Source organism: Parus major, chromosome 1 (genome assembly GCF_001522545.3).
Source record: "Parus major isolate Abel chromosome 1, Parus_major1.1, whole genome shotgun sequence".
NCBI lineage: Eukaryota > Metazoa > Chordata > Aves > Passeriformes > Paridae > Parus > Parus major.
In genome coordinates, this window is record NC_031768.1 from 72,108,000 (window position 1) to 72,130,620 (window position 22,621).

At 40.4% G+C, this 22,621-nt stretch overlaps 1 non-coding gene across 1 annotated transcript in view; it reads right to left on the minus strand.

Annotated features, from left to right (window-relative positions):
* The window catches only part of LOC107212341, a 56,198-nt gene extending 50,078 nt beyond the window's left edge, over window positions 1-6,120 (minus strand). Inside the window, exon 1 of the transcript XR_001524429.2 lies at window positions 5,840-6,120. This is a non-coding gene — a transcript (uncharacterized LOC107212341). The remainder of the gene's footprint in view (window positions 1-5,839) is intronic.
* Window positions 6,121-22,621: the final 16,501 nt, after the last annotated feature.

A 22,621-nucleotide genomic window follows, 5' to 3' on the forward strand; every position in this document is an offset into this window, starting at 1 on the left:
CATGCTCATGGGTGTTAGGCACAGGCCAGACATGCTGTTTTGGCTGCAGGTATCTGAAAGATCCCTGCTCTCAGCCAGTCTCAAACTGCTCATCAGCCCTCTCGTCTCCTTACAGCAGGATAACTGCATCTACAGCTGCTTCATCAGCTCATCCCGTCGGAAAGATGCGTTTTATAAACGTGCACAGCGGTGCTTAGGGTAAGTCAGGTTATTTTGGCAGAAACCACTCCAGGAGCAGCGAAACAAGAAGACACCAATCCCTTGTTGGGAGGCTGGGGAAGGCAATCAGGGGCAGCAGAGGGCTGGCTAAGAGAGGTCATGTGCTCTACCCTGTGTAACTTGCAACTGCTCCTTATATTTGACCTTAAACACATGAAATAAATACACATAGGACTCTGCATGTCCAGTATTTTAAAATATATTTATCTTGTTTCTTTGCTTGCCTTGATTCCCATAAATCAACAGGATTTTTTAAATAAAAAATAAAAAGTAAAAAGCATTTTTTTTCTCTTTTTAATGCACATATTAGACTGTAAGATTTTTGAGAGAGAAACTTTCTAGTTTGGCCTTGAAGAAGTCTTCATGCATTGCCACTCCTTACTGTGTCAAGACCTCTAGGCAATATTCTACTGCAAGCAATAAACCCTATTACCATCTTGAAATTTCTTAGTTGCACTGAAGCATTCTCCAACACTCTAATAGTTTGTTTCAATTTTAAGAGATTTTCCATACAGCATGTTCTAAGCAGCAGAATTAGATATGGAAAAATCTGTTGAAAGGACCTGCTGAGCCCAAACTGTTTAAAATTGAACAATCACACAAGTGAGATTCACATTATAGTGCTCTTTAATTTTGACAAATTGTATGTTCCCTGGAAGAGATTCCACAGCATGAAAACCTTGCATTGCAACTTAGCAATTAGGTTTACCACCATGCAAACCATCAAAGTCTTGTGATACTGAGTAGTCAGGGTCAGAATTGGAAAACAAACAGAACAAAAGATATTTATGAAATTATGAACCCCTTTGGAAGAAAAAAAGAGAAAGCTTATTTTAAACATAATGTCATCCAGTTAGAAAACATTATAAATAAATAAAGAAGAAACATTAGCTTCCTAGGAAGTTCACTTACTTGCAAGCACAATCCCTTCAAAACCCAATTTTTCTTTTTTTTATTTTTAACATTATCATTACCTAAGTTTGCAATTAATACATCTTGTATTCTTCTGACATCACATTTAGAATTATTCCTTTGAGAATCTTCTGCAGTTACAGGAGCATGCCCTGAAAAAGCATTGCCAACCATAGTAATAAATATAAACTCCTTCAATTTCTAAGATACATTCTGTTTTTCTTAAAACTAATTTTTATTTCAAACCACGTAAATGCAGCTAGTTTAGTGACTTTCTTTCTATCATTTGCCTGTTTATGATACTCTGTTTCACCACCTTGCTGTCTATTTTAGCTGTAATTTTTTGCTAGGCCTTTGGTTTTATTGGGCTTATGGTCTGTGGAGAACCATGCACTAATGATAACATTAAAATATTTGCAAATACTGACACAAAATCTTTTTAAAACATACTTAAAGGCTAGGTTTGACCATAAAATATGTTTTGTATTAATTTACCAATACTGTTTTCCCCTGACATTTCTAGCCCTCTGCCACTATAATTGAACGACCAACACACTCAAAATCTTTAGAAAAGGATCTTTCCACACATACTCTCAATGAATACAATGCACAGAGGTTGACAAAATAAACTCATTTCATTATGAAAGTAATTAAAACACCAGTGTTTTCATCAACATTCAAACATCTGGAAAGTGGATTTGGTTGTGTGGGGTTTTTTTTCCAATAAAAAACCTTTTTTTTCTGTTTTTTTTTAAGTCCAAGTGTTTTGCAGAAAAAAACCAACCTGTGAGCTCCCAGTAGTTGTTACGTGCCATGGCAGTTTGAGCTTGGTTCTCTGGAATGCTTTATAGATCAGAGTTCCAGAGGGCTTGCTAAATGACCACAATCAGAATAGATTCCCTTCAGTTGCAACACATAACAAATTGTATACAAGACAAATTAAGTGTGCTCTACTCTCTCAGCTTGCAAGCCCTTGTGACCATGGTGGGGAGTTCACCATCAGCACGACCAGGTAAAACAGCATTTCCCACAGCTGAAGGGTCTGCTGGCAGGGAAAGGCTTGCCCCATTCTCCCCAGCACAAGAGCCAGTATGTTCCCAGTACAGGAAAGGAAAATTCTATCCCTCTGTGCCTGGCAGCGGTTCTGCACAGCCTCCGGAGTGCTCTTTCACACCCACACTGCAGGCCCAGGCTTCTGGTCAATCCTTCTGACCATGGGAAGACTAGAAAATGGAGCCTGTAAAACAATGTGAATGGACCCAGTATTGGTGTCACTGGTGATTAACAGCAGTCAAAGTAGTAAATGAAGATACTAATTGTTTCTCTGTCCAGACCATAATCTTAAACATAACACTAACCAAAGCCAGGGAGCAGGCAAGTGGGTGATAAATGCATGTAATATATATAATTTGCATACAGACTAGAAACCCACAGCAGTATTTTTTACATTCAGTTTTTCAATTATGTGTTTACATCACTCTTAGGCCTATTTCTGATCTTTGCTCATGTTCTGACCAGTCCAATTTATTTCCATTTCAGCTCATGAAGAGGTTCTTTAGCCTGTGGTAAAATACAGTGCAAAAAAAATCAGTCTACTGAACCTGGAAAAACAAATTCCTTCCTAACAATCTGGCACATACTGATTTCAAAATTTACCCAGCTCCCTAAAACCAGCCTGGTTAATAAAGGGCAATGAGACAGGTTTTGAGAGGGTCAGATGACTGTCACATTTCCAGCCATATGTTATCATTCCTTATCAAGATGCAACCTTGTGGAAAAGATTAAATCTTTCGTTAAACTTTTTTATGCACTTGCAGGGTAAAAGGGAAAGTCAGTGGTCTTTGAATGAAGGTTTGTTGTCAAATTTTAACATAGGTTCATTCCACGGTTTCCAAGGGGTAAAAATACGCCAGATGGATGCCAAGTGAGTATTTCTTCTAGGCACAATGCAAGACTCAGCACCACAAAATAATTTGTGGAAGAGTTTTTCATCCTTTTCCGAGGCTCCCAGAAAAGTGGCTGGGAATGTATTCTGCAGTGTTGTAAGCCACACTCAATTTCTCGTGCAGTCTTCCCCTACCTCCATCTCAAACCCTATTGCTCTTATCTTTTCACGGACCTGTAGGGACTGCTGCCAAATATTCCCATATCAAATGCAAGATTTTGATAATTCAATGTGCATTTCTAAGGAAGTACTTTCAGCTTGCAGAATAGAAGCAGGGCTTAGTGATCAATTCCCTGCTACCCGATCTGCTCTGAGAATATATCCCTTGTGGCATCTCTTACATTCTGAGTCTTCACGGGGATTTCATGGCTCGTGGGGCATAGCTCTTTGCCATGAGTCCCACAGCTTTTCCATCTTGTCTGCTGTTAAAGTTTCTTAGCTATTCTCTTAGCTTTTTCCCTCACTCACTGAGCAGTACTTCTGGTATTAAAAGCTCTTGCAGCTGCTCTTTTCATGTTTGTGTGCCTATTCTTCCCTGGTCTGCTGCAATCTCCTCTGTGCTGCCGGTATGTAGGTCAGCATCACTTTTGCTCAAGCCTCTGTTAGCGAGTGATCTGGGCCTGAGTGTAAGTTCTGCTGATGAACTGGTTGTCTCTTTTGCCAAAAATTATTCTGCCTCTTATTAATTCTTCTTTTAACATTCAGTATATGCGATGTTCAGCAAAACTGTGATCTGCAGTAATAAAAGCTTCATCTGCTTGCCCTTGTTCTTGGCACCTCCTAGCAAATTTGGCCTTTTCATGTATTATATTTTGCTTGTCTGTGACATTGACTTCAAAAATATCTTTTTTTCCTTTTTTTTTCATCTTTTTTTCTTTCTTTGGTGAGAGACACAGACAGGCAACAGCAGCAGGAGTAGCCAGGGAAAATACCAAGATGGTATACTACATCATATTATTATACCTTTCTGAATGAACTCCAGAATTTTTCAGCTTCAGCAGCAGCTAAATTGCCAAAATCAATATTCTGCTTGTTCCTTTGTCTGCCCAGGAACCTGAAGTAAAACCCTATGTAGGAGTGGTGCTACAGCAGAAACATAAAGCAGTAATGAGATGAGAGGTGATGGCATAGTAATGGGTGGTTGCTTCTAATAATCTCTGAGTAGCAGTCTTCATACTCACCCACAATAGATGTGGTAGATGACAAAGAGAGTTAGACAGCTCTGTGACATTAAGCCCTGTGTCAGCCCCTACAGACACATTCCCTTTTCACCAGCACCTTTTGCCTTTTCTCTGTCTTCTTCCCTTGCAAAAAAACTGTTAATGGCAGCTACAAAAGGCAGTCACCTAAATGTGCATGTCATCGTGTAAGTTTTCCATGGCTTCAAACCTCAGCAGGTTTTTTTACTACTGTAAGCACTGCTATTTTTAGCTGCATATTAACTACTAAGAAATGTTGAAACTTTATTTGTTTTGTTTTGGATTGGTCTGGGTTGGTTTTTTAGTAGGAAGAAAATGCCTCCCATTTCATTAGAACCACAGGAAAACAAAGTATGACTGTCAACTGTTCATAATAATCAGCTGCGTGGCATCTTTCAATCAAGTGTCAAAGGCATTAAGAAATTAATGCTTACAATATAGTTAGAAAGGATTTTTGTAAGAATGCTTGCTACTTGTGCTGCCAGTTTGATAGCATCATAATTTTTATGGTAAATAATAATACCAGCAATCATCATTATCAGAAACACAATAAATCAAAACTGACTTATCTAAAAGTGGGATTTCCCACAGGATATGCAATTCCAAGACTGCAGCTTTGACTGAAGAGGATTGTTTAGATTTTTCTGCAAAATTCTCAGGTTTGCAGTATTTTGCACAACCTTGTGCTTGGTAATAATATGTATAGCCCTCCTTCAACCGTTCTGGCTTTCTATTCCTTTTTTCATGTTGTCTGTGTGAAGTTGATAGCAAATTCTGCATTTCTTTCAGTGATCAGAAACAACGATCAATCAAAGAGCATCACATTCTGTGTTTCTCTGTCTGGAGCAAGGAGACAGCCCAAGAAGAATGAACACATTAAAAAAAACCCTGTGTGGTGGGTTTGTTTCTGTCTTTTCCTCTCTTTTGTGTACAATATAGCTCTCAGGGTGATTTCCATGTATATTTAGCATAAAAAGTGTGGTAGTCTGTTTCTTCTAACATTATGAAATTCAAAGAGATAAGGCTGGAACACTGCACTTGAGAGCCTGACATTAAATAAACATGGCCCCTGGATAAATAGTTAGTACTTCAGAAAATGAGGCCACCTACTTAAGTGCTAAGTGTGGGTTTACATGTCTCTTTCTATAAACAGCCAGGCTTGAACATTTTAACCCAGTGCATAAATCCTCAGGTAATTAAACTGGACAGTGTATCTGTGCTTCACTGGTACAAGAACATAAACCCAAGGAGAGATTTGCCCTGGGAAAAATATGAGATATATCTTCAGATAACCAGTTTGTCTTCAGAGATGCTAGGGGGGAAGTGAAGATTTTTTTGAGATTTCTGAAGTCCATCTTAGGTTTCAGTTGGAAGGATGTATGAAGATCTAAAATTTCAAGGCAAATATGTTCTAAAAAATTGAGCTTTGGATGAAGCAAAGCTATTTATGTTGATCAAATTAGAAATTATTAATTTCCATTTTTATTGCAGTACGTGCATAAAATAAGATACAATAACAACATTTTAGGCCATTTGGAAATCAGGAAATTAATTTGAAAACTACCTGTTTCTGCAGAAAATTTTTCACATTATTGAATCGGAGTTTTCAATGGAAGATGTCCCTCAGAAAAGTGTTTGACTACATGAGATCCAACACCAAGCAAGAAGCTGAAGCCTTTATGTCCAAGATCATGTGAAGAGTGTTGTATCTTCCACGCTGCTACTGTGTGGACACACAGAAACCTACAGTCATGATCCAGCAATGAACTAGCAAGGACTTTAACCCTGCCACTGTAGTTGAAAGCAGTTAGGAACAGCTCAGACAGAGAAAGATGTTCTTGAGACCAAGCACAAAAAGAACTTGAAGAGTTAAGCTGTAAATTAAAACTGATAGCAGTTGTATGGGTCTGAAATGAATTATTGCAAAACTTTTTTCTGTAACGTAATCCAAACTATATTTTAATTGGATTCTGATGTTTTCTTTTTCAAGGAGACAGCTGGAGTTCCATCTGGCCTCATTTCTCATAACACAATCTATTTTGTACTATAATACTTTCAATATGGTAATTACTATTGTTGGTTGTAAAAAACCATAAAGTTTCAGTCTGAACAATTTCATCTGGCCTTTCAATAAAGCTGACTCAACTTTCAGGATGCTGTTGCTCAGCATATTAAAAATTATGCATCACCGAAAACAACAATAAATAGCCAGAAAAAATTATATAATTGTCTGGTATTTGAGCATGTTCCTTAAAAACAGATGATTCAAATGCAAAAAACATTCACTAAAAACAGAAACTGTATTGAAATCCACTTTTGGCTTTATTAGTGGTAAAATCCAAATTTGCTGCTTATGATATGGTTTTCCACAAGGAACAACTGTATTTAGGTCATTAGAAAGACAAAATATTGAACAAAAGAATACTGAGTATGTTACCTATTACAGCAATAAGCCTCCAGCCTTGCACATCAGCTCCAAGGCAATGCCCTCCACCACAGCCAGGCTACTAAAGATGTTTAGCCCCACTGTTGGTCTGACATGCAGGAGCTGTCCAACCTCAGGAAATCATCAGTCCAAAGGACAGAAGGAAGTTTATTAAACAGAAGTTTAATATCCTGGAAGTTATTTCCTCTCTCTGTTTAATCTACAAAGACTGCATGGTTGTTTCTACAGTACACAGAAGTGCTTGGAGACAAAGTCACATCCATCAGGCCTAACTGGACAGAAAAACTGGATGTAATAGGAGTGTTTGAGACCTCTTGTGCTGAGATAGATAATGCTGAGGATGGACACAGGGGTTGAATAAATAATAGGTAATGCACAAAGGGGCTGAAGCGATCTCAACCTGCCAGGACATGCTGGTAGTGACAACAACAAAACATATTTTAAGCATTACTTGCAAGCTGGAGTAGTTCCCAATGCAAAACTTGTGCGTGTGTCATATGACCACAGTGAAACTGTTCCTTTTGCTGCTTTAATGATCAAACACAGAGAATATTTTTTTCAAAGTGCAGCTGTGCCATGTATTCATGTTCTGTACCTAGAGGATGAAGGGTACAGAAAATGTCAGAGTGTTTCTTCCATTCCTCAAACCACCTCCAACATCAGGCATATGGGGAAAATCAGGGAGTAAAGCTACAGGGAGCAGAACTCACTATGGGACTTCCACTTGTGCTTCACTGGGGCTGCATCTTTCCAGTGATACTGCAGGGAGTCTGTAGGGAAGAGAGGGCAGTGCCAACCCCTCCATGATGTAACAGGAGGTCAGGATCTGTCCAGCTCCCTGTAATCCAGCTTGGCTAGTTATTTATTGCCCATTTCAGTACCAAAAGGGTCCATAGATAAATGCTTACATAACCTTTGTTTCACTTAATATTTGCAAGGGAAAGTCTGGAGAGCTGAGCACTGGAGCTTAATCTGTGTACTGTGCTCTAAGAGGCCTGCAGATGGATGAGCAGTGAAATGGATTGTTTCTTCATCCCTTTGGTGGCTTCATTTGAGAGAATAGAAATAAGACTGTCTATATCATACTAATGTCCACAAAATTACATTCCCAGATATTACTGTCTCGAAAACCTCAGCAACCATGATGGCTTTAAGAAAAAGCCAGCTTGATATTTAGATTTATTAATGTTCCTGCCTAAGGCAATTCAGTTTGGGGCATATTTTCAGGCTTTATGTGTTCAAGGTTTTGTGAGTGCTTTGGTTTTGTTGGTTTTTTTTATTATTTTTAGAAATAAGTCTGTTTCCACTCAGGAAAAAAAAAAACAGGCATTTGATGCATAGGCCATAGGGAGGGAGGAAGGGAGGAAGGGAGGAAGGAAGGTTGGTTTTGTGACTCATTGGAGTCTCCTCTCTGTTATAGGAGTTTCACATTCAAGTTAATGTTTGATTTCAGTGATTGAACACTGCTATGAAAAGAGAAGTGTTCAAAACCCAGGAGACCAGTGTTTCCAATCAGAGCAACTGGAACTTGAGCCCAGAGTGCAAACATTAATGAAGACATGTTTGCAGAGCAGCTACAGACCCAGATAGATTCTCAATGAAAAGTAAATCAGAGTCAGTATATTTAACAATTTTATGCTCTTTACTAATGTCATTTGGACTAAGTTCTTGTACTGAGTTAAGAGATTAAGGGACTGATTCAGGCTGGCACGAAGTGCTGCAGTAGAGTGCTTTCAGCAAATGGTTGAGTTTCTGAGCAAATAATCCACTGTGAAGCACTGCAATCCTCACCTCCAGGGCTAATACGCTATAGCCTGTAATTACTGAGAGCTGTCTATCCAGTTTGGAAGTATTCTGTTGGAGAGGAAAACATTTAATCCTCCTTAGTATCCTGTTGGTCAGGTCATCATGAGTGGGAACGTGGTGCAATCTGGCAGGCAGCATTTTGCCTTTCTGAGAAACTGTTTGTGCTTTGCATAGAAGGTCCATTAATGGAATTAATGTAGGTTTAGTTTCAGCAGGGTCTGTTTTCCTATGTGAAGGGTGTTGGTGGTTCTAGAAATCAGAACATACTGTCCCTCACTTCCCTGGGATTAATAACTAGGTCATTTGAAGCAAACAGGGTTGTTTTCCATCATGCCAGATGAAGAGGAAATTAATTTCAAGAACATAATGGTTTTAAACTGACAGTAGGCTTAGACAGACATTAGGAAGAAATTCTTCACTGTCAGGGCAGTGAGGCACTGCCACAGGTTTCCCAGAGATGCTGTGGATGCCCCATCCCTGGGAGTGTCCAAGGACAGTTTGAATGGAGCAACATGGTCTAGTGGAAGGTGTCCCTGCCCATGGCAGGGGGGTTGGAACTAGATGGCCTTTAAGGTTCATTCCAACTCAAAAATATTCTGTGATAACATGGGAGCCCTTCTGTGTGAGACTCAAAGGTCCACACAGCCCACTGTCCTGTCCACTACAGCAACCAGGGGCAAAGAAAGGATGTAAGAAATAAGGCTGATACAGAGTGACATGGTTTTGGTCTGACCCTCCTGAGCCAAGACTTCCTGATAGCATAGAATGGAATTTCAGTTATTGCAAATGCAGTTTTATTTCTGTTATTCAGAATAAAAATTGAATCCAGATCTTAAACCTGTACGTCTGTAGATGACTGATTTTCTTCCACTTGGTAAAATACCTGAGGGGGAAGGGAAAACAGGCTAGCTATACTTTCTGTTGTCATCTAATTAAGCTCTGCAAACATTTTTTTCCCCTTTTAATTATTGTTTTGTGTCATTACTAACTACCAGCTTTGGACATAGGACTTCTAAACTGCACATTCCTTACAGTGCTCAGAGATTTAGCTGCTCACACAGCTTGAATTCAAATTATGGTGATACACTTTTCTTCTGGTTTTGGGATCTGATCAGAATTGTGATCAGCACCAGAAAATAATCAGTTCCCTGGATACTTCCCCAGGGAGCATGCAACCCATGGATGTCCCAAGGGAACACACCATCTGGGTGATTTGTCCAGACAGCCCCCTGGAAACAACTGAGGGTGAACCTTAGGGTCAGATGTCAGAAGATCATCCTACTAGCAAACCTGGGAGAAGCAGCAGCTTCCTGAGAGAAACTCCTTCAATCTAAGCCTGTGAATCTTCTCCCACAGCAATGAGAACCCCAGGAAGAGGCAACAGGGATTGCTCGTTTGCTATTTTGCTCATTAGAGCTTATTTCTTTTGTTGCCAACTGAGCTGGCAGCTCTCTCTGTTGATGGAACTGGGAGAATAACAAACTCAGACTCCCTAAGTAAAAAGCAGCATTTTGCCTTTTGCTTTTTTTTAGAATGGTTTGTTCCTCTCTGCTTCTACCCTCTTTTCTGTGCCTTCTTCCTACTTGCTTTAGCAGTGTTTATTTACAGGCTGCACAGCAATGACCTCTCACCTTCAACCAGATATTCGGGCTCCTTTTTGCCAAGCTTTTTGTTATAAACCCCCAAAAGTCTTCACCTCAAAACCTACATGTTGGCTTTACAGTCTTTGTTCTACAACTCCTCTGGAGGTCCAGGGATTATTTCTAGGGGATCTAGGAAAGGAGCTAAGAAGAGGCAGCCTATCACCAGCTCACTCAGCATCCTTGAACAGGGCCCTCGTGTTTCCCAGAAATTTATTCATCTATCCACAAATCAAAAAGGCTGAAATTTCTGGCTTACTCTACAGCCATGAGATATGAAATGTTAAGAAGAAATAAAAATTATATAATCACTCCTTGATGACAGAGAAACAGCAGCAGACCCTGCAGCATAAAGGAGTAACCCCTGTCACACAGGTGAGACCAATGCCCAGGCTCACAGAGAGGAGCTGCCCCCCACAAGTCACCCAGGACTCTGAGGAAGCCAGGGTATTTTTCAGACCTGCCCCTTTGGAAGAAGATAACCACACCATGAGGTCCTGCCAGCAGTGTTTTCATTCAGCCTCTGCCACGACAGAGAGCACAGGTCTGTTCTCAGCTCTACCACACCATGGAGCTTAACAAGTCTTAGCACAGTAAGCTGTTCTCCAGCCCCTGCTCCCTTCCTCAGCTCTTCCTCCTTTGCTTCCTCTGTTTCTTTCTTCCTGCTACTTCATTTTATTCCCCTCACTCTTGTTGGCAGATAATTTATCTCCTGCACTTTCCTAGACATTTCAAAGATGTCTTAGTATTAAAGGCATGCTTTGTAAGGGCAAACTGTAAATTCTTTATTAGAAAAGCAAATTAGTCAGGATTTTAAAGCTGCTCAATAAACAAACAGCTCAACACAATTTGGCAGGTTTCAGGGAAAACTTGACCTTGCTGAGCTATCACATTCACATTCAGGATATTCCTCTAAGGTATGAAGAGTGTGCAATCCTTTAAAACAAATAAACAAACAAACAAAACACCAACAAAACAAAAAACAAAAAGAGAGATAAAGTAATATGGTAAACGAAAGAGAAGTTATTTTCTCTTTCTTCATACAACATGCTATTTCAGCTTTAACCAGCTTGCCACATATCTGTGACTGAATACTGTGGAGCTCTTGATCATTTCACTAAGGTGTGATGATTTTCCTAGCCATCACAGCTGCATATTGCATGCAAAATTCAGAATGTATTAAGATTATAAACCACAGATAGATACCGGCTTTGAGTCTATAAAAAATCATGGCAAATAATCCTTGTTTACCTGGTGTGTGGTTTTTTCTTTAAACTCTCTGTCATCTTCTTCAAGAGTCAAAGAAACAAGGATTAGACAGAATTAAAACTTGGAGACAAATACGTTTCAAATTTATTACAATAACCAGACTATATTGTTCAAGAATAATTTAAAGATCCCAGTCAACATTTATGAAAACTGTAGAAAGCTTTTATGCAAAACATTTGCAAACTTGTTGTTGACTGATCCCTCCAAACGCAGAGCAGAAAATTCACGTACAATTGTTGCTATCAGTTTCCTTGCACTTTTAGAAAAAATAAACACCAGTCTCTTTCTAATTGCCAGAGGGATGAATTAGTCATTTGCAGTAGAAAACGGAATAAAGAAGTCTTTAAATTATTAAATAAATGAACATCACCCAAATCTTGCTAGGTAGAGTGAGAGAATTTGACAATATCCAATAGCTCAGAGATTTGTATTTCACTACAGAGAAATAATAACACCTCTACATTTAAGTTTGCAGCTGCAATACCTGCAAATGCTTTTGCATTATGTTCAGACCATCTATTTTTTGTGACATTGATGGAATTTCCAAAATGCTTTTGCACAAGCATATTATCCTGTAGCTGTATTTCCCTGTGCTGGCTCTCTACAACTGAATTAAGCTCATGTGAGTTTTTCTGTATAGACTGCCTTCAGAGATAATCCTTAACCATACCAGGAGATGAAGCTGTTTCCATTCCTAGCTACACACCTCTCACATAAACAAGTTCAAAATTCTAAGATCAAAACAAACCATAGGTCTTTGTAGGTTAAGAAATCAGCTTAGTTTTATCTGTAGAGCTAACCCACTCATCACTTTGGGCTTTAGGGTTGATGGAGAACGGGAGTAGAAACATCTTTTGGAATTGGGGATCACTTTCTTTTAAACAGAGTGCTGATACTAAGCTGTAAAAAGAGGAGAAAAGGCTCCCCTGCTCTAGGAAACACTGCCCATCCAAAAGTTACTGATAGAAATGTACCAGGGAAGGAGCATCTTTAAAACAGAATCCCTAATTCTGACTTGAATCACCTGATTTTCATCAGTGTTTCCAGCCCATAGGAAGCTGATCCTAAGGCTGTGTTTTCCCCATCTAGCTTGTTCAAAAACACGTCTTGCTTCAGTGAGAAAGCAGTCTGAGAAACTAGCCCAGCACAGATTTTTCTAAAGAACCTTCATGTTGTCTGAGAATTTTTTTCAGTGGTTACTGCTGGAAAAAAAGATTCTCTGCAAATAAAACCACTGTAACGACTTGGGTCATGTTTGAAAGCAGCTGTGAAATGCCTTTCATGAATTGTCTTAGCACATCAACAAAGATATGTGGAAGTAATTGCCAAGTTTGGCTTTTATCTTGTATTCCTGTCAATATTCCTGTGTGTATTTCTAATTGGCAGGGAGGTTCTTCATGTTTTTTGCATTCTGCCATAAAGACAGGAAACTTCTTTTGACCGTGTTTAAGGACTCTATTACCTGATTTGACATGAATGGTCATCCATGGAACATAATTGAATTTATGCTCACATAATTTATTCTGTTTCTTCTATTTTTTTTCTCAGAAGCTGTTGCTATAGAAAGAAATGCAATGCCATTAGCTCTGTACAGATTACTTTGGAAGCAAGCAAGACAGCAGAGTGAAGAGAGTTCTGAGATCTTTAGGAGATTTATTTTGAAACCAATGTATCTTCTGTATCTCCATACTTTGATTTAATCCTACCAAAAAATCACCTGGAGTTAAATTTTTCAAGGTGTTCAACAGCTAAAGCTCAGAGAGATTTTCTTAGTGTAATTTATTTGATTCCAATATAGTGATTTCATGCTCTATGGGTTTACAGTGACACTGAAAAAGACCTGAATTTGTCCTTCATGCAGCAACATTCTATAGCCATGGAAAGAACTGATAGCATCTATCAAATGTTCCTAAACAGAAGTTTGCATGAAAGATTCTACCCTCAACAGACAGTCCCAGCAGTATGACTGGTGGCTCCATGGGATCAGAGGTGATTAACACCCTAGGGATGAATTACCTTTCTGGCTTTTTTTTGGGCTGAGCTTCACAGATCACAGCATTTCTGCAATAATAATTACTGAAGGTGAAAAAACAACTCAAAATTATTATTTCAGAAAAAAAATCCAGAAAATATTTTTTGGTCCCTTCAAATAACTTAGATTAAAGAAAGATTTTGAAGAAATTAAAAAAAAAAGGAGAGGGCAGGGAAAGTGTCAATGCCAAGCTTCAGCTTTATTCATACTTTGAAAGAATAAGAGGTTTACTAGTGCCTGGATTTTTTGAGTCTTATTTCCACTGCATTTTGGTGTTATTCCTGCACTTGATAAATAATACATTATGCTACCACTGCTTGTGAAAGACCAGGTATGTCTGTCATGTAGCATGGTCTTTACTGTGGTTTGCTTATAGGGAAAATAATACAGAGATGGAAGGCCCCTTCAGGCTGCTCTAGAGCACTGGCTCATCAGCAATGTGGCTGCACCAGAGTTTGAATTCTGATGGACAGCTCTGCACCACTGCTGCCATTGCATGTAGGTGCCTATTGGTTGTTGTAGGATTCACTGAGCAGCATCTACTTGGGTTTGTATCCTGCATCTGTTCCTGGCATCAGCAGCACTGCTGCTCTCAAGTGTGTCAATGCTGGGAACAGCTGGAGAAGAGCAGGCAGTGAGGAGGAGCTGCTGCACCATGCTGTTCTCCACACGGCTCTTTAACATCCCATAGACTGTAATTTTGAGAAGCAGGAGCCAAAGGGATGGTACAGAGCACCTGGTGTTTTCTTTAACTGGAGTGAGCAGGTGGAAAGGGAAATAACAATACAGAAGGAGGAGGTTTCATTAAGAATCTCCCTAGCTGTTGTTCTAGCCAAGAAAGCAAGCAGCAATTTGACAAGAAACTTAACTTGTGCCAGCTCATGTGATCAATGGCTGATATTCAGCACCTTGGGACTTAATTCCAGTGAATTTGAAATACGGTCTACATAGTGAGGAGAAAAAAATGATTAGGACAGATTCCTGTCCCTAGTGACAGACAGTCTCAGCAAGACAGCCATGACAAGAAAACCTGCTTTTGCATGATAAACGACACAGTGCTCTCAGCTGGCTGTACATATTGCAGCCAGTGTTGCTGTGATTTGAGGGAAGCACAAACAGCATCGTTCTTTACAAGGATCTAATTCTAATAATTAATTATGAGATACAGGGAACTGAAGAGACCAAGAGGAAATGGAGAGGGGGAGCAGACAAGGCTTTGACTTTGTATCTTATACCTTAGGCCTCCAGTCTGAAGTGAATCAGCTGTACAAATCTATGTGGGCCAGCCTTGGTAACCTTGCAACCTTAAAGCTGTTTGCTTTGGAGGTGGTCACTGCCCACTGCCTTGTTCTGCACTCAGTTTAGCCCACACTTCATCTTGATTCACCAGTATGCAATCAGCTTGAACAATGCAAGAAGCTGAATTCAAAAACAAATAATATTAATGAAAAGCACACATCCCTCTCTCTCTCTAAGTCTACTGCCATTCTGTTTCCAGCAGAGGAACATTACTAGTGGGCTGCATTTTATAGCTCTGAATTTTCTTCCTCCCTTCTGGAATTCATTGCGGTCATGGGTTTCATAGCTGAAAAATATACCACGTAAAACCATTCAATTTTTCTCTGGTTGGTATTTTCTTTGCTTGTTTGCTGCCTGAGCAATATTACTGTCTGCCTGTTAGATCTTGCATTATGCAATAAGACTTCTAGGGAGACCCACTGAGATCAAAGTTACACCAGGAGTGAAGGACAGTACCCTCTGTCTCTTGCCACTGGTTTCTTCCTATCTTACAATGACCTCCTCATTTAGACTGGGGAGATGACAGCCTGTAGAAAGTTGCACTGATGGAAAAATATCAGGAATATAAGTTTCAGTTTATGGATTAAAATTAAGAAGGAAATAAAATTTTCTCAAAAGGGCAAATGCTGACTTACAAACACAGTGCTTGTACTGGTACATTGAGTTGCTGTCTAATCTTTTTCCTCTTTTACAATCTCCACATTAAGTGGAATTTCCACAGCCCCAGTTTCTGTAATTATTTTCTCTTAATCCAGGAAAAGAAGACAGGCGAGAACTGAATCTATGAGAAAACAGTAACCCTTAAACATGTTATTGATAGCAGGTATAGGCTAACTCCTGAAATTATGAAAATATATAGATACAATTCTGGAAATAGTACAGTATTTTTGAACAGCTCTGGGATTTTATGGTACGATTAAATCTAGTGATTAAATTATCTAATGCAAAACTTGCTGTTAGGAATGGCTGAGCAGTGCATATGTTCTGAAGCATAGCTACCAGTTTCTCCCTCCCATGACAATCAACACAAAAGATTAACATTTTAAATGTGTGATTTGTTTAAAGAAAAAGCAAGGGCATTATCTATTATTGTTGAATTTGATGGTTGGTCACAGTTTTAAGATAAATGAGGAAAAAGTACAAATACAAAACAATAATACACAAACAAAGCTAACTGCAAATGAAAGAGTTGAGCATTTCTTCAGGGCTGAGAGTTGTCAAATCTTCTCCCACCATTGTTGCAAGTATCAGTTCAAAAATCTAAAGGTTTTTGAACAAAAAGAACCATGAGAAATTGATTAGAGAAAGCATCTGAAGAAATAGGAGGATATTAAACAAACAAGACTTTAGAAAGGAAATCAGGAAAAAAATCCCGATGATTATATTTTGCCAACTGAAGAATAATTTCCCAGAGGAAAATCTGTAATCTCTCTCGTTGAAATGATTGAAAGTGAAGTTGAATAAAGTACAGGCAGTCTTATATAAGGACATAATTGGTCTTTCACACTGTATTTTTATTATTCTGTGCTACTGTTTCCATCATTTTGTGCTCTACAATTACTGTCAATAGCAAGACAGAAATCAACCTTGCAAAAAAGAAAGCATCCGGAGCAAGAATAAACAATTAGCTCTTTCCCTAAAGGTTTGTCTCCTCTACCGTATATTTATTTTTAATAGTATAGTTACAGAAGCCCAGAGGCTGGAGTTCTCCGTCTTTTACAAGCTAAGAATTGTGCACTCATTTAGAAACTGAGAAACTCCCAAGAGGACAATGACAACATGCCTCACCTTCATTTTAAACAGACTGTTCCCAGGCAGTGTGTTCTGTTCATGGTGGGACACAGCAGACCACAGCTCTGGTCATTGCCCTCCTATTCCCTAATCCCTGACTGCATTTGGATTAGTGAGCCCCTGATCATGATCCAGCATCTCCTCTGGTGCCCAAGAAGGCCGATGGCATCCTGGCCTGGATCAGCAGTGGTGTGGCCAGCAGGAGCAGGGCAGTGACCGTCCCCCTGGACTCGGCACTGCTGAGGCCACACCTCAAATGCTGTGCTCAGTTCTGGGCCCCTCAGTGCAAGAAAGACATTGAGGGGCTGGAGCGTGTCCAGAGAAGGGCAGCGGAGCTGGGGAAGGCTCTGGGGCACAAGTGCTGTGAGGAGCAGCTGAGGGAGCTGGGGGTGTTTAGCCTGGAGAAAAGGAGCCTCAGGGGGGACCTCATCACTCTCTGGAACTGCCTGAAAGGAGGGTGCAGCCAGCTGGGGGTCAGCCTGTTCTTCCAGGGAACAAGTGAGAGGGACAAGAAAAAATGTCCTCAACTTGTGCTGGAGAAGGTTTAGATTGGATACTAGAAAATATTTCTTGACTGAAAGACTTGTTGTCAAGAACTGGGAGAGGCTGCCCAAGGAACTGGTGTAGTCAGCACCCCTGGAAGTATTTAAAAGACATGTATATGTGGGAGTCAGGCATGGTTTAGTGACAGACTGGGCAGTGCTGGGTTAACGTTTGGCTTGATGATTTTAGAGGTCCTTTCCAACCTTAAAGATTTTATGATTCTTTGCTTATTGTGAAGCAGGACACAAAAATGTTCAGATTTACCTTTGGTGACCTACCTGTGATTTAGTGGGAATAAAAGGAAACCTTTATTACTGTACAGGGAAGATGAGCCCATTACATAGTGTTAAAAGCAGTGAAGTAATCAGAGAAGCTTTGCCAGCGTCTGCAGACTGTATGGGCAGCCCCATGCAGATTTGCAGGTGTACTTTCCCCACACTGGAGAGGCTTCAGGTTCCCCTTTGGACCACAGAAGTAATTTCTTTGGTGATATTTGTGCAGAAGCACACTTGGGCCATGCAAACCATCCCCAACAGCTGTGCATGTCCCCAGTACAGCCACAGGCAGCACACACCGCCTTTTGCACTGCCCTGCTTCGTGACTGACTGCCACAGCCTACACAGCATAAAGATGGCTGCAGGCCCCTTCCTCTTCAATTTGAACCTCCTTCTCATCATACTGCCTACTGTGTCCAAAGATCTAGCACCACGGGACCCGCTCAGCCATTGTGCTCAGGTGAGCTAAGCAGAGAACATGTGGGGGACAGGGATCAGATACACCTTCCTCTACTCCTGCTCCATTTCTGCACTGAGGGAGAGTTCCCTCCTTACCTGGCTGCTTCATCCAGCTTGCTCCAAGAATAGGCCCAGAAGTACTTTTGGCTCTGTCTAATGTCCCCCCTGTTTGTTAGCAAGGCTTAGTGGGAAACACCAGTGCCCATTGCCAGCAGCACAAACACACCCCTTCACAGCCAGCACAAGGAGCAGCACCTGTGAGCCTTTGGGGTTCACCACACATCCCACCACCCATCCCCTGCCCGCCTGCTCAGACCTGTGAAAAGGTACAGGCACGTGCCCCTCTCCATGCGAGTCAGGGGGATTTGCCTTCCTGTGCTGTGGCTACACATTTACCCAACACTTTCCACACACAAACAGTCGGCCCACGAGCACAGATGGTGCATGATTCACTCTGGGGCTCTGATCACTGACTGCTGCTGGCTTGGGATCGGGCCCACAGCACCAGGAAATTACCGCAGGCAGTTGTACCAGTCCGTAATGATTCTGCAGCCAAAGGCTCCGGCTGCCCTGCCTTGAGTGGCAGCTTGGAACAAGGGGACCAGTACAGGACAGTAGGACTTCAAACATCTCCTTACTTCTGGCAATACCAAAAGTGGAAGAAAAAAGCTCAAGCTGTGAAGGGCTACGCACTGGATCAGCACAGCAGACTGCTGCAGCCATCCTTCAACCCTCCCAGTGCTTGTGGTCCTGCTGGCACTCGGTACATCCCACTGGATCCAGGGACAGTCTGGTAGAAGCAGCCAGGTCAGCAGCTGGGACACTGGCCCTTCTGCTGCTGGAAATGCTCAGCATAATTAATTCAGGGACAGATGCAGCTGTTTGACTTACCTGTACTACAGCGGGTTGGAATTTGTGCCTTTAGCATGTAGATGTTTTTTCCCTGTCATTATTAACAACCCTAGGAGAAGGTTGCTTTCTTTAAACACCTAGAAAATACTGCAAACCCTGAGTCATCCTTCTAGATGGGATGCCCAGATTATCACAGGTAAGATTTTGTGAATGTGTTGTCATGGCCACCCAGTGACATGCAATTTAAAGCTGCCTGTAGGGATGTTAGCCCGACAATGACTTTAGAGAACAAACTTCAAGTGGCAAAAGGGGTGCAAACAAACACCTCTCTTTTGGTGACACATGGGCCCATGGCCTCTCAGGACTTTGCAAACAGAGCACTGGCTTTGTTCTGAAGCCCTCACCCAAAGGCCATCAGACAGCCAGGTGGAGGACACCCTTTACCACTCCAAAGGTATTACCCACCTCTGTGCTGCCTAGACAGTAAATACATCTCCATGGACCAAGGGAGAGCATTGATTTAGGAATGACCAGGCACTTCATGTTGGCACAGCTCTTCAGGCTTCTCTTTGTTATAAATAATTAAGCACAAAACCAAAACAGCTGGGAACTGCAGTGGACATCTCTGACCTAAGAGCAACCAGCATATGGACAATACTGGGGGACACATTCTCTTAGATTAATGAGCCAGCTTGGTGCTGTGGAAAAGCTTCCCTGATACTTTTTTTTGTTTGTAAATAATTACAAATATTTTGCCCAGATGGTGTTTACATAGCTGCCTAAAACACTCTAGTATTAATGGAGTTTCAAATTTAAAAAACAATTGTGACAAGTACTAGCAATTTCTAGATAGCTATCTCTAGGTACTAATTCAGAGCTTCTATGAAGCATTGTTATAAATAGATTTGTATGGGAACTTTTTAAAATAAAATTTTAAGGTAGGCAGCAGTTTAAAAAATTACCCCTTTTTAGTTGTATTTGCTTAAAATAGAAATCATTAGCTAACAAAATCAGTGTCTCACTGGTGGTGGGATCAGAGTTGTGCCTGCATTGTAAAATAAATAGTTAAACTATACTATTTAGCCTTTAATTAAAATTTCTACAATAACCTAGAAGTCAAGAAATATTTGTTATTTCCAAACTGTGAGTGGAAGGAAGAATATTTACAGAATAAATTTTCTTAAATGTTGATTTATATGCTGTAGAAATACTAATTTAATTTTAAAATAAGCTTTTTAGATGTGTTTTTCCATTAAAAAAGCCCAAACACGTTTTCATCTCATTTGACTGTCTTAACACGTCCTTAAAATAATGAATACATAGTTATGCCTACACACACAAAATAAACAGTGCATGCAGAATAGCTATGTGATGTTAACCTTGCTATTTATTAAAGGAAGCACTTGCTTATCTTTGTAAAAAAACTTCAGAAAACAAAAAGTTATTCACTCTATAAAAAGTCAGTGTAATAAAAATCATTGAAGTGCAAGACAACAGATTTATTCCAATGTAGCTTCATGTTTTGAAGCAAACAGCAAAAATATACATTTCAGATTTAGTCTGATGATGTTTAAAAAGGTATTTTCACTGTATTTATTAACAGTCAAACACAGACCACCTGCAGCAAAACAACTGCTGATTACAGGATAGGAGCAGAACTGGGCTTTGTGTTTGTCACAGGCAGAAACCAAGGTTTTTTGAGGAGGTACTGTTAGCAATGTCACAGCAGAGTTTGGACGTGACTGGGTTGGAAGAGACTTCAGGAGGTAATACAGGTCTGTCTCCCACTCCAAGCGAATGCAGGTCAAGTATGGAATACAGCAGGCATGGATTTTCAAGAATCTGACTCAAAGAAAGAAGCAATAGTAGCTGTGAAGGAGAATAGCCCAACCAAAGCCAAGTTTCTGCAGTATCCTGACATGAATCAAGCACTTTTAGATTCTACAGGAGGAAGCACACCTTCTTTTCAAGACTAGCACCCAGCTCAATGGCCTGACTCATGTTCTGGCCAGGCAGAAGTTTAGAGACACCCTGCATGAGTTGGCTCCTCACAGAGATGTGTTGCTATCCCTGACTGGCAGCTGGATGTTGTTCATAAAGCAGCTGCTGCTGAGGCCGTATTGTTGGCAGCCAAACAATTTAATCCCCAATAATCAGCTGTAATGCCATAGGGAGAGATGTCCCCTACAAGGAAATAGCAGAAGCATGCTGTAGTTTGCACATGCAACACCCACCATTTAGGTTTTCATTCAGGGGATTTAATATTTCTTTTGTTTCCTGCCTTCACTGAAGTTCTCTGAAAACCAGAAAAAAATCTTGTATGCAATGTGCTACATGTAATGTGAGGATTTTCTGTACACAAATTGAAAAAAAATACAGCCAGAGTTGACATGTTTCTGGGATAGGCACTACCACTCTCCATTCCAAGAACTTTTCAACAAATTGGCTGTTCAGAAAGGAAATGGATTTTCCTCAAGCTGCTATACCCCCTTCCCTGTCATACCTGGCCATACTGCAGGCTAAGAATGCTTCAAGAATGACCTTCACTTGCACCCAGCTGCTATGCAAAATTAATTGGACTATTTAAATTCAACTAGCTGTGATTATCCAGAGCTCAGTAAAGTTCAAGAAACTGATAAAACCTCAGAAAAATATGCAATTATAATCTGGAATTAAACAGTGAACTCTAGACACAGACATAAAAAAGGAGCAATTGACACATTTATTCATTTTAAGAAGATATGCTGAAGATAGCAGCTGTTCATCAAAAGACAATAAGGCCAGAATATTTTTTTTAATTCCTAAAGAGATTAAATAAGGAACTTGAATGTCTGGATTTCAACTGAGCAATTTGCATGAAGTCACTGGTGCTGCTGGGTCAGTCTGGTGGGGAGCTCAGCATGTCAAAGGGTCATTAAATGCTGTTTGGGGGTGGACAAGGCTTTCTGACCCAAGAGGTCCTGTTCCTTCATGAGGCTTGGTAATGTTCTCTACCATAATTGTTCTCCTCCTACTCTGTATCTTTTCCTTAAGAGGCACAGTGCACTTCAGGACGGAGCTACTGAGTGCCAAAAGGCTTGTCCAGGAAGGTGCAGCATCCATGAGAATCCTGGACTAATTGCTACTCCCAGGTACCCTTTTCAGATCTGTAAAGGAAGCAAACTGATCCCAAGACAATACTGAGTATGTCACAGTCTCATGCAGTAGAGAAGGGATAACAGAGAATGGTCGTTGTGTTAAAATAGAAATTCATTGTTTTGTAGGGTCGGTGGGATTTTATGGGACTTTTCATGCCTGGAGCAATTCAATGACAGCTACAGATGACCATTTCCAAGTTTATGATCAACTACCTCATCTTTTCAGGCCAGCAGTGTTTGCCATGTACATGTGATGGAATTATCCATCACAGAACGTAAGATATCTCTGACACACAACCATGATCTGCAGCCACATTTGTGGAAGGCAGTGTAAACACACCGCAGCCATTGTTCTGACAATTTATATTGCTAAGAGAAAATGTAGACTTTAAAACCAAAGGGAGAATGAACACATAGAGCAATTGCTTTCTTGGATATTTGAGCCTGGTTCTTGCTGAATTAACTTCACCACTCCACAAACTCTGCAACTGCCAGATGTATAAAGTGATTTCAGTGATAGCAAAGAGATTTTAATTTCTGTTGAATGATTGCAATTTATTGAGCTCATTTTGCAGGCGATGTTTTGAGGCAAAAAACATTCACCTTAGCAAAAACTTGTTCAGTCAAGTTGGGGGGTGAGAAGCACAGTCTGGGAGGCTTTCTCCATCCCTGTCTTCCTGCCTCTCTGGGAAGATTCTGCCTCAATCCCTGCCATGTCTCAGCATGGGTAGCCTGGTGCAATGTTTTTGAGAGATAATGATACCAAGGTCGGTTTTAGGAAACAGAGAATCAAAAAT